The sequence below is a fragment of the Sciurus vulgaris genome (genome assembly GCF_902686455.1).
Source record: "Sciurus vulgaris genome assembly, chromosome: 14".
NCBI classification, from domain to species: Eukaryota; Metazoa; Chordata; class Mammalia; order Rodentia; family Sciuridae; genus Sciurus; species Sciurus vulgaris.
This window is the reverse complement of record NC_136475.1, coordinates 79,896,830-79,910,884: the sequence shown is the minus strand read 5'-3', so window position 1 is coordinate 79,910,884 and position 14,055 is coordinate 79,896,830. Positions and strand designations below refer to the sequence as shown.

Genomic DNA, 14,055 nt, shown 5'->3' with positions numbered 1-14,055 from the left:
GCCTTTAAAAAGAATGAAATTATGGCATTTGCTGGTAAGTGGATGGAACTGGAGAATATCATGCTAAGTGAAGTAAGCCAATTCCAAAAACAAAGGCTGAATGTTTTCTCTGATGAGTGGATGGTGATCCATAATGGTGGGTGGATAGGGAAGAATGAAGGAATTTTGGATTATGCAGAGGGAAGGGGGGAGGGGGCAGGGGGGATGGGAAGGATGGTATAATGAGACAAACATTATTCTTACATGTATGAAAAAGTTTTTAAATACCAGTAAAAAAAATAAAGATAATGAAAGAAAATGTCAATATCACATATTACTTTACTAAGATTACTCTAAAATGTTCACGTTTTTCCTGTTCCCAAATGAATTGATGTGTACTTACTAAGAATAAAAAAAAAGGAAAGAAAAATAATCTGAATTCCATGGCCAAAGTTAACCATCAATTGTGTACCACTAATATTTTGCGTGTGCATACATAAATTTTTTTTAAAAATGAAAAAAGAAAGCACTTCTTGCATCTTTATTACAAATTTTTGATAACACTCTATTCCCAAAATCTAATTTTTAATATTAAGACCATTGTGATAACAGGAATAATCTTTCATTGTTTTGATGTTACTGTCTACCACTAAGCTACATCCCTAGGCCATTTTTACTTTTTGCTTTGAGACAGGGTCTTGCTAAGTTGCCCAGGCTGGCCTCTAATTTGCAGTCCTCCCTCCTCAACCTCCCAAATAGCAGGGGTTACAGACATGTGCCACTGTGCCCAACTGACAAGAATGATTATAATTACAGTAATTCTTTGTTTCTGTATTTTTTAACTTAAAATGATACAATGCGGGTTTTATTTTATTTTATTTTATTTTATTTTATTTTTTGTTCTTTATACTCCTGCTTTTTAAAAAAAATTTATTTGTAGATGGATACAGTGTCTTTATTTTATTTATTTATGTGGTGCTGAGGATGGAACCCAGTGCCCCATGCATGAGCCCTATACTCCTGCTTTTTTAAATGAAAAAAAAAAAAAAAGATTCAGTAACCAACTAACATGTCATCTAGATGTGTCTAGTCAATATTTTATTTTCACAAGTGTCATCTTTTAAGATAGTGTGTACATAGTTCTTAGAATATTATTACACTTTTTCTTATTTTGTAAAAGTGAGTGGAAGTTAAAAAGCTGATACTGATAAGTATAAAGCTTTATCAATTGAATATCTGTTAAGACTGAGATGAAAATGATGAATTTTTGTTTCAGTCAGATAATTATTAAAGAATATTATCTATGTTCAGGAGATATTTTATTGTTGTTATTTGCAGTGCTGGGATTGAACCCAGGACCTCACACATGCTAGGCAAGTGCTCTACAACTGAGCTACACCCAGCCCTTATCTTTGTTCAATGTGTGAAGGAAGAGGACGCAATTTGAAGAAAATGTACAAAAGATAGAATTATATTGTTGACAACTGGTCAGGTGAAATTAGGACATACAGTATATAGTCTAATCTTCTAATACTATCTGTGATAAATTTTCATGTATTTTATCTTTTTGTTTATTTCTTAATTTTTTCCCATTAGTTATACATGACAGTAGAATGCATTTTGACACAGTGTGCACAAATGGAATACAACTTCTCATTCCTCTGTTCATGCAGAGTCACACAGGTAGTGCAGGTAGTGTAATCATACATGTGTATAGTTAATGATGTCTGTCTCATTCCACTGTCCTTTTCCACCCCCACATCTCCTCCCTTCCCCCCTCCCCTCACTCCTCTCTGCCCAAACCAAAGGTTCCTTCCTTCTTCCCTACCCACCCCCTTATGGATCAGCATGTGCATATCAGAAAACATTCACCTTTGGTTCTTTGGGTTTGGCTTATTTCACTTAGCGTGATAGTCTCCATCTCCATCCATTTACCAGCAAATGCCATAATTTCATTCTTCTTAAAGGCTGAGTAATATTCCATTGTGTATATATACCACAGTTGCTTTATCCATTCATCTGTTGAAGGGCATCTAGGTTGGTTCCATACTTTAGCTATTGTGAATTGAGCTGCTATAAACATTGATGTGGCTGTGTCACTGTAATATGCTGATTTTAAGTCCTTTGGGTATAAACTGAAGAATTCTAAAGTAAAGAATTTTCAGCAGTAATAGTATGACTATCAGAAAATCTTTTAGTCAAACTTCATGAAGTTACCATTTTTCTGAAAGCAAAAATGATGGAATATTGGCAATTTCATGTGGTTCGACTTAGTATCTGACCCCCACCCCCTTGGTTACATTTATGACTGCAAGTTCTTGATTCTTAATACAGAGAAGTGGATGTTGTATGGTTAATTTTATAGGAGATGGTTCTTGGTTCTATTTCCATACACAATTTAAAACAAAAACAAAAGAGAGATATATTAATTTTCAGAGAAAGCAAAAATATGAATTAATTTTGTGTGAAAATAGTTTGTCCTATAGAAGTAATTCTCCTTTTTGAAATAAGAAAAAGATAAGCTAAAGTCCATTTTGGGCTTTCCCACAGTCCTGCTTCTTTACCATTCTCTGCATTGGTAACCAATGCTGAATATTTGGTGTCTACCTTTTCAGGTATTTTCCATCTATTTATAGATAGGTATATAGGTATGTATATGTACACGTATTCATACATGCACACATAATACGAATATACATATATACTTGTAGGAAACATATAGTATTGGGTGGGTTATTATTTATAAATGTTACATAGTTTGGTAATGTTTTTTCTCTATAACACATTTGGAGTTAGTATGTGCAGATCAGTTTTTTGTTGTTGCTTTCAGTTTCTGCATTGCATTTACTACTGAACCTGTACTATAGTTGTTGATAATTTATAATTTTTAAAAATTGCGGTGAAGAAAGTAGTGTCTTTGCATGCTTCTTCTCATGTACCCATGCAAGAGTTTCTTTAGGGTAGATAAAGATAAGTGAAAGATAAGTGAATTGAGTCATATGGTGTATGCATTTTAAATAGATTTTATTGTGGAAAATTTCAAACATATGCCAAAGTAGACAAAATAATGAACTACTTTAGCTTCAACAATTATCAATCTGTTTCCAGTCTTGTTTTTATCTGTATTCCTACCCACTTTCTACCCTCTCATATTTTGAAACAAACCAAGTCATCAAGCCATTTGATCTGTAAATATTTCACTCTAGGTTTAGAAAGATAGATTCTTCTCCTTTTTTTAGATAGAGCAGAATTGCAATATTGTTTTCACACTTAGAATTAACAGTAATTATTTCATATCACTAAATATTCATTGTTCAAGTTTTCAATTGTTTTAATGTCAGGACACTTTTGGTCTATGTTTTTATCATTTTATTTGTTTGAACTGAGGTCCAAATGAAGTTCACATTGTGATTAGTTGATATGTTTTTTCTGTTTTTTAATTCTTGCAGTGCATCATTGAAGAGACAGGCTTATGTGCACACTGTAGCCTTGTTTACTGTATCCCCATAGAATTGTTTGGCATGTTTTCTGTTCTTTGTAATTTTCTGTATGTGTGCAGTTTGCATATAGCACTTGGTGAGATTTAGGTTTGATTTTTTTTTTTTTTCTTCTTGTCAAAAGTGTTTTATTGGAAGTGTTGTCATCGTCTGTATGGAGGCACATAGTGATGTGTGCCTTTTTAATTTGAAGTATTGACATTCTTTCTTCCAGAATTGTTGTATCAATTTACATTGTAAACTTTTGTCATCCAGCTTTCACAAATTGTTTTTAAAATCTGACTAGTAGAAAATATCTTTTATCTTTAATCTTAATTCCCCTAATTATTAGTTAATTATTTTGCCTATTTTTTTATTTTTTAGGATCATTTACATTTTTCTCTAATGGGAATTGCCTGTTCACACATATCCTTTGTCCTATTTCCTGTTGGATATTGAACATTTTTCTTATAATTTGTGTGATTTATTTAGATCTTTTGATTATTCATCGTTTTTTTGTATATATCAAATATTTTCTCTTAGGTTATGGCCTTTCATTTTGATTATATTATTCTGATATATGTATAGAAATTATAAAAAAGTCAAATTCATCAGTCTTTTATATCATATGTGTAACTTTTTAGTTTGAGAAAGACTTCTTTACTCAGATACATGAACATATTCACTTACGTATATTCATTTTATTATGCAACAAAATCTCCAGCACTTTATCTTGCAAAACTGATACTTTGTCCTTATTGAAACAATTTCCATCCCCTCACTTCTGGAAACTTTTTTCCTAATTACAAGATTTAATTTTCATGTTGAGGTATCTTGGCTTTTTTTTCTTTTTGATAGTGTGGATTATAATCTCCCTCACTTTTATTCAGATAGCTTGCTAGTTGTCCCAGCATCATTTTTTGACTAGTCTCTCTTCCCTCTAGTATCATTAAGTTCTCATACTTATGGTTGTCTGTTTCTACAATTTCTTTTTCATTAATCTGCTTTTGTATTAGTATGCTATTACTACCTACTTTCATTTACTGTAGCATTCAATAATTTTGATAGTACCAATAACTCTACTTTGTTCTTTTAAATCATTAAAATAATTTTTTTAGTTGTAGATGAATACAATATCTTTATTTATTTATTTTTATGTGGTGCTGAGGATCAAACCCAGTGCCTCACCTGCACTAGGCAAGTGCTCTACCACTGAGCTACACCCCCAGTCCCAAAATGTTCTTTTATATTTACATTTATATGTATATGCATATGTGTCTTTTCTCTATATTTCTAACCTTCTTAAGTTTTATAAGAAATGAATTCTATTAAGATGTTATTTAGTTGTATATATTAATTTGGGGTGACTTAATTTCCTTATTATGTATATTGACTTTTTCTCCATTCATTTTGGAGAATTTTATTCTGGAGACTTTTTTTTTAAAGTACTAAAAATTGAACCCAGGGCCTCACATAATATTAAGCAAGTTATCTACCACTGCACTACACTCCCAGTCCTGTTTATTTATTATTTGTTTATTTATTTATTTTTTGAGATAGAGTCTTGCTAACATTGCCCAGGCTGGCCTCCATCTTGAGATCCTCCTACCTTGGACTCCCATGTGGCTGGCAGTATTGGTGTGCACTACTATGTTCAGCTCTTCTGTAAATTTTTGTGCTTGAAAGCTGCAAAAAGTTTATTATTCCTAGATGACTTTTATTTTTGTGTATTCTGGGAAGGGGTGATTCTCATGTAAATAGAGCATTGTAGTGTATACCTTTTTAGTACTGATTTCTCCTTATCCTGCTTTATTTGATATTTTCATGGCACTTATGATATATATGAGACCAAATAATGTATTTATTATGCTTATTATTACCTTTCTCACCCCTTCCCCTAACCCAGAAGTACTGAGAACTTTTATTTCTTGACATCATATTGAATACTCACATTAATTTTACTAGTTTTACCTGATTTTCTCTATTTGTAGGGATAGATGTTTATATTAAAAATTTTGGGAATCTTTCCCTTTTCAGGATTAGTATTTTTTATTTGTTTTTCTTGATTTATTGCATCGGTTAGGGCTTCTAATGCTATGTCAAATAGTACAAATGATTTTCATCATTATCATTAATATACACAAGAATACGTCTGTATTATTACTGAGTATAGTGTTTACCATGGGTTTCTGATCATTTTAACAAAATAGTAGGGAAGTTCTTTTTTGTATCTAACTGCTGTTTTTATCAATGGGAAAGTCATATCAATTGTCTCTGGGGGAGTTTTCACCACTTTTAGATGATATCACCAAGAGGTGGGGAAGTTGAACAGAGATACTGGTTGTGGATGAGGACTATTGGAGTCTAGGGCTTACCAAGGCACCTAGAACTGGAGTGACCAAGGTCCCAAAGGGAAAACAGTCAGAGATTTGAACCCCAGATGCTGAGCCATGTTTCCCCTACAAGCTTTCAGAGTTTAATAAGCAGTACAAGTCAGTAGGTTGAAAAGTTGAGCAGAGAGTGACTGACTGCCTGGAGGCTGATAACTAAGCAGAGCTTTTAGCCATCTCATTGAGCTAGAGGCAGAGGAGTCCTGGTAAATACCTTAGGCTCTCAGGGAGAAATCTGTAAACAACTAAAGCCTACTAATTAGGAAGTGGACCAGGTTTTAAGAAGTAGAACAGGATTTAAGAAGATTGAAATGAGCTTCACATTAGCTTTAACCTCTGGATTAGCTCTTACTGCCAACAGAAACTAAAACTCTTCTCTGGAAGATAATATTCACATCCTCTATCACTTTTGAGAATATCTTACATTCAATCCCCAAATTCCAGGCATGCCAAAAGTCAGGAAAAAAGGAAGGGAAAAAACCATATAACGAAGCAGAGAGAGATACTCAGCTGTGAACTTCATTAGAAAACGGTGTGCCACTTCCTGCATTCCCCACCTGGTTTCTGATGAGAATTGTGCTGTCATGTGAATTGTTTTTCTCCTGTAGGTAAAGGGTGTTTCTCTTTATTACATTTTTCTGTCTTTAGTTTTTAGAAATGTAACAGTTAATTGCTTTGGGTGTATCCTGTTTACAGTTCACTTGACTTTTTAAACCTGTAAATTTGTGTATTTAACCCAATTTGGAAACTATCAGCATTTATTTCTTAGAGTACTTAGAATACTTTCTTTCAGCCCTGGCTTATTTCTTCTGGAAGACAGATCTTTTGTTGTAGTCATACAGGTGCTGAAGCTCTGTTTGTTTTCAGTCTGTTTTCTCTTTGTTGTTCAAATTTGGTACTTTTTATTGTTATATCCCAGTTCAGTTATTCACAGTTTTGTTCCCTCCATTCTACTATTACATTTATCCAAGGAGTCTTTATTTTAGCTATTGTATTTTTCAGTTCTGAAATATCTATTTGATGGTTCTTTATATCTTTTCTTTCTTTGCTCTTTCATTTTGAGACTTTTTAAAATTTTTATTCTTTTTGTTTCAAGTATGTATGTAATTACTCTTTGAGCCATTTTTGTCATGACTGCTTAAAAAATCTTTTTAAGTTTTCCCATCATCTTGGTATTGGTATCTGCAGATTGTTTTTTTTTTTTTCCTCCATTCAGTTTGAGATATTCTTGGTTCTTGGTATGAGTGATTTTCATTTGATACCTGGACATTTTGGGTGTTACATTCTGAGAGTCATAATTTATTTAAATGTCCTGATAGAGCTGGCTTCCTCTGGCACTACTCCAGCATGGGAAGGTGGGAAGTGTTGGGCCTCATGGATAGAAGTCTAGATTCTCTGCTTTGTCTTTCTTGACACTTTAAGTTGAGGGTTGATTCCTCCTTACTGCTAATCAGAGATGGGAGTTCTGGCCTTCAGCGACTCCTCCCTGGCTGAAAGGGCAGCAGTACCTCATGTTACTCCCCACATGGCTTCCACAGGGGCATGGTCTATTTATTGTCAGATAGTGAATGGCCTAACTTGGAGCTGAGCCACCTCTGAATCCAAACCCTGGCAGAAAGAGGAAGGGGCACCTTTTTACTTCCAGGTGGAAGTCCAAGTCTGCACATGATCTTTATTGAAAGCATGGGGAAGGTGGTCTCATTATCAGCTGTCAGGGACTGTTTCCTACTGGTCTTCTCTGACCCCTGCAGTAGGGAGAATTGGATGCCTCTTGCAGCTTGCTCAAGGGTGCTTCAAGCTAGGTTTGCCCTTCACCTTTGTTTTTAGGAGAGGGCCATGGTTCTGTTTTGTTCTTTTGTGGTGTTTGGTTGAGTATTACAGCTTTTGTCTAGATCATCTCTTTCCTGATCCTCCCACAAGAGAGAGAAGGATTTTGTTTTTCTATGTTTGTTGTTGTTTTTTGGTTGGGGAAGGGGGCTTTTGGTGTTTCCAGGCTATCAGCTTCTTCAACTCCAAGTCTAATGTATATAAGGTACAAAAGAAAACTCAGAACGTACTACCTTGCTGTTTTCTTGAATCCTGAGGTCCATAAAAGTAAAGGTCCTACCTTTACTTTTCTTATGTATGTTATATATAATGTCCAGGGTTTTTAGTTTTACTCAGGGAAAAGTACATCTATTTACCTTTTTAGAAGTAGAGGTTATCAAGTACGTTTAATTTTTAATTGCTTTGTTTTCATTATAATTAAAATTAAAATTCCCTGTTAATCTGTTTGCGTATGCTTGATTGGGTAGCATTTTTGTCACTGTGGCTCATTTTTAGGACTTAAAATTTTTTTAATGAAAATGTGACTCATCTAGAAATGGAAGTTTTGAAATTAATGTTAAAAAATTTTATAGAAAGAATGATAATTTTCTATTTTCCATTTTATTAAAAGTATATGTAAAATCTTTAATTTTTGTTTGCTTCAAGAGAAATGTCCCAAAGTGTTTATATATATTACATATTTTTTGTTTGTTTGTTTTGTGGTGATGGGGATTGAACTAGTTATATACACTGTAATGAATTAAGAATAGCACTTTAAATATATTAAACTTGTTTACTTCCTCTTTTCATTTTCTAAATTATATTACATTAGTTTCATATGACTGATCCACGTATGTCCAACTGACTATCGTATTGTTTTTCTAATTCAGATTCTCTTTACAACTATGTCAGAGAATGAATTAATCCCCCAAGAAATCACTAGGTATTCTGAGGGGTATAGAAATAAACAGGGTAAGTTTAATCATCTTAAATGCTACCTGGATTTTATAGTAAACACCTAATTTGGGCCTGTACTGTGCGAGGCAACAAGATAGACACTGGAAAGAACAGCTTCACTTTTAATTTGCTCTATGCCTGTGGTAGCTTTCGATTTTCTTTTTGAATCTAGTACCTCTTTAGGGTGTACTAAAAACTGTTGATCTTTTTACAGTCATTCACACATGTCCAGTTACAGACCTAAAACAATTGAAATCCTTCCTCTAGAGTTCACAGGTTTTGGGTCAAACCTCTACACTGCAGTTTTTAAGATATTTTTACATGCTTTGTTACTTCTTAAAATATCACAGCAACTCTGAATTAGTAGCTGGTGCTCATACTTTGTGCAATGAAGAAACTGCTGTTCAAAATGAATCTTGTTAGTAACTCAGCAGTCAAATGTAAGGCCAGAATTGAAGTATTTCCCAAATTGTAATAATTTCCTCAGAGGGCATTGACATTTTTTAAGGTTCTTACTCCTTAATGTCAAATTGCTCTGTAATGTCGTGGTTTCAGCTTTTCTTCACTGTCACCAAGTGAGCCTGCTTGTCCCCACATTATCACATTTTGGTTTCTTTATTGTTTTTAGGGTCCTCTCTCTGCTTAACAATGAGAGCCTTACCAATTTTTATATCATTTATGAATTTTAAATATATTTGGGTTAATTTTCTCATGTTTTTAAAAATGTATTTACCCTTCCTATGTGCCTTTTTTATGTATAGACATTTTGAATCCCCCCGCCCCAATGGGGTTGGGGATTAAACCCAGGACCTGTGCATTCGAGGCAAACACTTTACCAACTGAGCTCTATGCTCAGCCCTGAAATGTTTAATATTCAGATTTATTATTTCCTCTTATATTTCCCCTCTTTTTTAGTGTAAAAATAGTCAAACATTCAACATGTTCCAATGAATGCAGACAGACACATACATTTTTTTTAACATAATGGGAATCTAAAAGATTTTAAAAGGAAAGTCATTTAAGTTGTAGTCATTTGATTTTTTATCATATGTTAAATTAGTCATTTGACTTTTTTGTCAGTCAGTAACTGTTTTATCCTTTTGAACCTTTTTAAATGAATAGTTTATCATTTTTTAAAATTATTTTGATTCATTGTAAACAAATGGGGTACAACTTGTTTCTCTGGTTGTACATGAAGTAGAGTCATACCATTTGTGTAATCATACATGTATATAGGGTAATGATGTTTGTCTCATTCTGTTATTTTTCCTTTCCTATAATTTTTATAATTCATGTTATTTAGAAACCTTATTTCTTCTAAAATAAATAATTATTTCTGATAGCATTTATTGAATGTTCCTTTTACTCCCTAATTTCAAAGTCTACTTTTATCATAGATAAGATTACACTAAAAACCTTTATTTATTTGTCTATACTAATGTTCCTTTGATCTAAGTCTCTATCACTGCATAATTATCATACTGCTTTAATGTTGTTATAGCTTGAAAGGCTTATTGGTCTTTCAAAAGTGTTTTCTTATTCTTTGGTATTAATTCTTACAACTTAACTTGAGAATGTATTCATCAAGTTAAAAATTAAACGTATGAACACCAGGCACAGTGGTACATGCGTGTAAATTTAGCCATTCAGGAGGGTGAAGTAGGCAGATTGCAAGTTCAAGGCCAGACTGGGCAACTTCATGAAATCCTGTCTCCTAAATTAAAATGGCTGGGAATGTAACTTAGTGGTAACGTGCTGGCCTAGCATGAAAGAGACCCTGGGTTCAATCCTCAGTACCAACTACCAAAGTAAATAAATAGACATATGAAGAATTTTAAGTATTGAGTTACAGATTTGTTTGGGGCAGGATTAACATTTGTACAGTTACATCTCACTTGATGTTTTACACTGTTGTTCATGTCCTCCAGCCTTTGCTATACTTCCTTGTGTTTCTGCAGCTCATGTGCAACTTGGAATTAGATTTATGGTTCTCTGGATTGATGTATCTGCTCTTCCCTGTCATGCTTTGCTTGTTTACCACATAATTATCTTTCAGGTCTCTTCTTATTTTCTTTATTTTTAAACTTATTTTGTGAATTTCTAAACATACAGAAAAGAATATGATGAATCCTATGTATCCTTTACATCAACGGCTGTCAGCATTAGTCTTCATTTATCAAAGAAGCTTGCCTTTTCTTCCCTGTCACCCATCCTTCTGCCTCCCTCCCTCCCTCCCTCCCTCCCTCCCTCCCTTTCTTCCTTGGTACTGGTGATTGAACCCTAGGGTTCTCATACTGAACTGCATCCCCAGCTCATTTTTTATTTTATTTTGAGAAAGGTTCCAAGTTGCCCTGACTGGCCTGGAACTTGTGGTCCTCCTGTCTTGGCCTCCAGGTAGCTGGTATTATAGTCATGCACTACTGTACCTGGTTCAAAGAAGCTTTTCTTGATATACTAGTAAACACTTTTTACTTTTTCTTTGTAGCCCATTAACACAATTTGTAATTGTGTGTTTAATGTCTCCCTTCTCTATTAGATTGTATGTTCTGTATGAGGATGAGTTTTGTTTGTTTTCTTTGTTGTGGTATATCCAGTGTCTTATACGGTACTTAAAATGTGATAGACTCTCAGATATCAAATGGATGAATTATTAATAACTCAAAAGATTGCAGTATGTTTGAAAAGAGGAACATTTGATGAAAACCTTTTGAAAAACAGAGTTTTGAGAATAACTTGGACATCTTTCTATTAAAATTATAGGTACCACTCAAATTTGTACAGTACCTACTAAGCAACATGGTGCTCTGAATTTCTTTTTCCTAAGTATACTTCTGTGTTAGGAAGCAAATTCAGTGATCTCCTAACAAGAATATTATTGAGTTCATAAAATACTATTCATTATAAGTGACTAAATTGGGTCTTGAGGATCACTCCTGGATGAAGAAAAGTCATTAAGGCACTAGACCTGTGAGGCTGAGATCAAGCACTCTGATGACTGTAGAAAATCAAAATCTTGAAAACGCTGCCCAGCCATCACCCTATCTTGTTCCTATAGCTTTATTTGATAAAATTCAAGAAAAATTTTTTTCTCTAATTGTTATTCACTTTTTTGGGGTATTGTTTTGAAGTAGTAACCATGGTTACTGGAAGAAGCTCCTTGGGAATTTCAAAAACATCAGTCACTCACACAGGTGGAAACAGAGTGATCAGATAAAAGCATCAGAATAAAGCTTGCTGAAGTTTTTCTCCTGAGTACTTTCCTTAGGGAGCACTTTGCATAAAATGACATGTTCTTTTCTTTGTTCCCACTAAAGTAGACAACATTTTAATTTAAATTAATAGTAAGTCAGCACCTGTCTCCTTTTTAGAGTCTGGAAAAAAGAAGTAATACTACCTGTCCTCCCCCTGAACCTTCTCTGTCTCTAGTCTCTTCTTTCTTGTCTATATTCCTTACCATCTTTTCCTGGGCACAGGATAGTAGTACTGACATTTGGAGTTCAGGTTGGTTGGATAAAGTTGTGAAATTCTAGCTTCAGGTTAATGCAGGAAAAATGAAATGAAATAGCACTAAAAGCTTGATACAGTGGTACCAGGAGATATTTGCCAAGATCAAGAACAGTCAAGGACTAGCTTTTGTCAGAGGACCAGAGTAAGTGATGTCTGGCAGCAAGGATTGACTTAATGGATGGCATTGTTGGCAAGGGAAAGGAAACCTGTATTTTATTAAGCACCTTGTATGTATTGAAAACCTATGTAGGTACTTGCTGTTATATCGTACTCTTTCTTATACTCAGCTATTTTTTCTCATTATTCTGAGAAATTTAAGAAGACTGATAATTTTTTTTCTTTTTAATACTTTTCTCTTCTGAAACTATGCCTCCTTATATTTTATCTGGTTTATACTATTTTGTTTCTTCATGTGATCTAGACTTGGAGTCAGCACACTACAGCCTATGTGCCAAACCTGTCCTGCAGCCTGTTTTTTTGTAAAGTTTTATTAGAACAGAGCCACAATGCCCATTAGCATATGCATAGTCTACAGCACTTTCATACTTAGACAGCAAAGCTGATTTATTGTGTCAGAGACTGTAGAGCCTTGTAAAATCTAAAATATTTACTGACTGACTTTTTAATAAAAATATGCCATATGATCTAGATTGACTGGATCAATCTTAGATTGGATCAGTGACTGATTTGATTGGTAGGAGCACGTGCTTAGGTTATACTTCTTTTGGATATTATAATAGTGGCAGCATAAAAGGAGTGTGCTAAGGAATTGAATGAGACTAGTGGGTCTTCTGACCTTTCTTTATTCTAAGTTTAAACCTAGTCTATGGAAGGAGACTTTTTATTTTTTAAATTTTTTTTAGTTGTTGATGGACATTTATTTGTTTATTTATATATGGTGCTGAGAATCAAACCCAGTGCTTCACATGTGCTAGGCAAGTACTCTACCACTGAACCACAATCCCAGCCTGAAAGCAAACTCTTAGTTGTAAGCATTACCTCCCCCCTCCCCCCCCAATTTTCTTCTTTTGTTTTGTGTTTTTGTAGTGCTGGAAATCGAACTCAGGGCCTTTCACATGCCAAGAAAGCACTGTACCACTGAGCTGTGACCCCAACCTGCCTCCCATTTTCTATTTCTGTTGCATACCTATGTCTGTACTCTTGGATGGACTTCTCTGTTACTCATTCATCTGCTTACATAAATGTAAACTTCCACGGAAGTATTTGATTGGAAGTGACCTTGGTGCTCCTGTGCTCTGGCATCCTTATTTTACACATGGCAAAAACTGAGTCTTTTAGAAATTGTCATATCTGGTGTAACAAAAACAGGTTAGTGGCAAGTCCTGGAAATAAAACCCTGTTTTAAAAAATTCCTGTTGTCATGCATACAGTCGTTCACATATGAAGTCTGCCCTGTAGGCCTTGACCAATGTATTTCTAGCTGTAAGGAGGACTTCTTAGAAAACTAAAGAAATAACTGAAGAAGAGAGAAGCATTGAATCTAGATTCTAAGTGCACCATTCTTTGATAAACAGTAGTAAGAATCTAGAAGATAGAGTAGAATTATCAGGATTATGTGGATTAAGATCCAGGTATTTGCTGCATTCTGTGGTCCCTTTTCACAGTATAATTCATGTGAGGGGAATGTGCAATTATTCAAGTAAACAAAGTGCTGTATTCACAATCCCTAAGTAATTTGTAAGTGAACGTTGTAGAATCCAGAGTTCATGTTGCTGTTACTAGGTTTACATAAGGTTATTTAATTTTTTTTTCCTTATGAACTGAACAAACTAATTTGTAGTTTACAATAAAATGCTTAATTTTTGATTTCATGACATTGGAAAAAAAACTTCATTTGGAACATTAGATGTAGAGTAACTAAAAAGACAAAAGAATTACATCATGTTTTCCTCAAATTCAGTATTTGATAGGCCTCTCCC

General features: G+C 34.1%; 1 protein-coding gene across 6 annotated transcripts in view; it reads left to right on the top strand.

The window, feature by feature from the left end:
• NCOA1 (nuclear receptor coactivator 1) overlaps window positions 1–14,055 on the top strand; it is a 240,545-nt gene that overhangs the window by 84,746 nt on the left and 141,744 nt on the right. The window lies entirely within an intron of this gene.